Source organism: Pteropus alecto, unplaced genomic scaffold (genome assembly GCF_000325575.1).
Source record: "Pteropus alecto unplaced genomic scaffold, ASM32557v1 scaffold157, whole genome shotgun sequence".
Classification (NCBI taxonomy): domain Eukaryota; kingdom Metazoa; phylum Chordata; class Mammalia; order Chiroptera; family Pteropodidae; genus Pteropus; species Pteropus alecto.
This window is the reverse complement of record NW_006440626.1, coordinates 4661141-4664814: the sequence shown is the minus strand read 5'-3', so window position 1 is coordinate 4664814 and position 3674 is coordinate 4661141.

Sequence of the window (3674 nt, the reverse complement as noted above, 5' to 3'; positions counted from 1 at the left end):
TGGCTTCGAATCTTGGCTCCACCATCTCTGGGCTGTGTGACCTCGGGCAAATTCCTTAAACTCTCCGTGCTGTAGTTTCTTCATGATAAATTGTGCTTAACGATAAAATCAAACCTTTAGGTCGTTGTGAGGATTGAATGATCACATATTTTGCGAACGTAGCTGTCATGTTTTTTGGTATCCATCCATTTACAGAGTGTTTTCCCTGTTAACATTTGATCCTCACACTTTGTCTGTGATCTAAGTTCCACTTGACAAATGTGGAAATTGAGGTCCCCACCTACTCTATGCAGTGGAGAGACTGGGACGTGGGGGTCAGACCTGGGCGTGAGTTTTTGCTCGGTCATTTCCTGTATGTCTTTGGGGGATACCCTCCCCTTTCTGAGCCTGTTCCCTGATCTTTACAATCAGGATTATCTGCCTTATTTTGCAGGATTCTGAGAATCCGCCAGTTCCCAGCTGCATGACCCTTAGCCAGGTTACCTACCTCTCAGTGCTTTAGTCTCCTCATCTGTGAAATGGGGGTGATGACACCAGCACCTTCCTCATCGTGCTGTCGCGAAGGCGAAGTGAGTTTATATGTGTAAGAGCTCAGAACAAGGTCTGGTACATAACGAAGACTGGATAAGTGTTCGCTCTTATTATTGTTAATATTATTATTTGGTGATGAAATTTGCACACATGTGCACAAAATTTCCCAGATATTTCCAGGAGGTTCATCCTTGGAGTGTCAGCATCCTTGGATTAGCTGTCCCCTGGGATTTCTTATCTGAGATGGGGTGTGTATGTGTTAGAGACCTCTGTGGAGGTGGAGCTTGTGGGCAGGGGCTTCAAGCCAGAAAGAGCACTCATGAGTCCTGGTTGTTCCTCTTACCTACCTGTGGTCTTGGGCAGGTCGCTCCCTCTCCTTGAAGCCTCAGTTTCTTTTGCAAAAGGCAAATGGTAATACTATGAGGTTGAAGTGAAGTTGGATGAAGTGCCTGACGAGAGAAGACCCTCGAGAAATGATCACAGTGACTGTGATGCCCCAGCACCCACACCCAATTCCCTGGCCGTGTGTGTGTGCCAGGGTTTTAAAATACCAGGCGGGGGCTTTCCCCTCTGCCCCTTGCTTCTTCTCCCGCCTGCGTCCCCACCCTCTGCCCAGCACCCTGGTTGTCCCAAAGCCCAAGTCTGATGGAGGGATTCCCTGCAGGGAAAGTAGGGGGCACACACAGTCCCAGAGGACAATGGGACCCTGGCCTCTCCTCCTCCCTTCCCTCAAACAGGCAAGGAAATCCTACCCCCCACTTGGGAGCTATTGAGCAGTTCCTCAGACTCCAGCTCCACGCTCCTTGGAGACCTGAATGAATTAAAGATGTAATTAATTTAGGAATCATTCATTATTTGATGGCTGGGATCCTCTAGTAGGTAGGTAGTGGAGAAGGAGGGGCGGAGCCATCTTTCTGTCAGGGGCCCAAAGATTCCCTCCTGATGGGCGTGTGTGGCCAAGACAACGCCTGGGGACTGGGAGAGAGAGAAGGGCCCCTCCCCACCTACTTCTACTCAGAAGGATGTCCTCACAGTCTTGAGCAGCCTCAAGATGCCCACTATCTCCCGGAACAACCTCTGCCTTAGTTTTCTCATCTGCAAAATGAGACAAGGTTGCTTTAGGCAGTACCTTCCTATCTAAGACCTTGGAGACTTCTCCTTCTGAACACCTCCAAGACCCTCCTTGCTTGAGGTGTCAATGTGCACCCCTCCCCTCGTCCTAGGATATTTGGCCATGCATTTCTTTGGCTCATAGAGAAGGGAAGGAAACTAGATAAATGGATATGACAGGCTCTGTGCTAGCTGCGGGGGATACTGAGATGAGTGTGATACTCCCTGCCCTGCAGTGTCCTATGGGGGGAGACAGAAGACCTGGACCTAGAAGGAGAAATGAGGGGAAAGAAAGACACTCCAGGTGGGGGAACGGCATGCGAAAAGGCTCGGAGGCACTAGGCAGTGTAGGGATGGGGCAGATGTAACCGGGACACTGAGAAGCACGTGTGTGCCAAGGGGAACGAGGCTCCTGAGCCTGGCAGGTGACGGAGAAAGGAAGGGTTAGTGCTCTTTTACATTTCCAGAGGAAAACAAAATTTTGAAACTGTCAGAAATGTGATGAACTGTCAGGAGCACATGAAACAGCCATGTACCCTGGGAAACGGAAGTCTCAGCTCTGTTTGTTCTGTGACAGTGTGAAAACTCACAACCTTTTCAGCAAGAAGGGTAATAAAACACAGGAAAACTGGAAGCGCTTTGGTTCAGCCCTGCCGAGGATGCTGCCCGTTTCCGCCCTCCGGCCTGGATCGGTTTGTGCGTGTCAACACTTGCCCAGCTTTGCAGACATCTCATTCTGCCTTGGTTCCTCAATCTGTCAGCCATCTCCGCTTGTAGTGTTCTTCTTGGTCACTGTGGCTATTTGAAAAAGATGTCCAAGAAGAAATCACTTTCTCTCCCTGAAAATCTCTGGCTGGGGCCACCTCCTCCACAATTCCCGTCCTTTATCTCCTCCCCAGTCCTTCTCACCACCACCTCTTCCTTCAGTCCTACTGAACTGCTGGGAGACGGTTGGGTGGGAATGGACACCAGGCTGTGGAGAGGCCAGGGGGAGGTTCAGCACCACGGACAGCGACTCGCTGCCGGATCCACATGGGGAAGTGGGCTGGTTGGGTGGCCTTGAATGCCCACTCAGGAAGCCAAGTGCAGGGAACTGGGTTACGGGGCTGATGATGTCGGAGGAACTCTCTGTGAGTCCAGAGATGATTTACCAATGAAATTCTCTCTTTATTTTTCCCCAAGACCCTTGATCACCTTCCCCAGCCGTGCCCCCTACTCCGATTCCGTTTCTTCCTTGCTCTGCAGGCCTCAGCTTGGGCTCTCTCTCCACGCTTCACTCTCCCTTCTCCAGCCCTCGGCGTGCCTACCCCTGGGCACTCAGCTCCATCACCCTAGGCTCTCACCCTCGTCTCCTGGGGGAGTTTCTGGTCTGGCAGTCACAGAGGGCTCTTGTGTTACTCATCTGGTTGCATGCTGTGTGACCCTGGGCAAGCATTACCCCCTCCCACCCAACCTCCTAGCATCAGAAAGGGGGCAGTTTGGACCATGTTATTTCTGAGCTTGGAGCCAAAGCCCAGGGTCAGCTCCTGACAGCCAGTACCCTAGTGGGGAGAGCTTCAGGCAAAGGCAGGATGTGTGCTGGTCACTGCAGGAAGGCATAGGCAGAGCCCTGTGGGCTTGGGAGAGGGCGAGGCAGGCTGGGCACTGAGCGAGTGTGTGAGTGAGTGAGTGTGTGTGTGTGTGTGTGTGTGTGTGCGCGCGTGCGCGCATGCGTGTGCTGGGGAGGGGAGGCGAGGGCGGGAGGAAGAACGCAGAGGATCTGCCGGACCAGAACAGAAGAACCCCTTAGCCTGTATATTTAGCTCATCGAGGTATATAAACAGAAACCTGGAGCCGACTCAACGCTCCCCCCTGAAGTGTGAGTCATCAGTGCTGCTGCGGCTAAAGTTAGGCTCCAATCACAGGCTCCCTCTCCCCTCTCTCTCCCCTTCTTTATTCTGGCCCCTTAGTGCCTCCTTAGCTCCTACCTCCTTATCTTTTTCCCCCCATCTTCGCCTTCTCCTCTCCTTTCTCCCTAAATCTCTCTCCTCTTG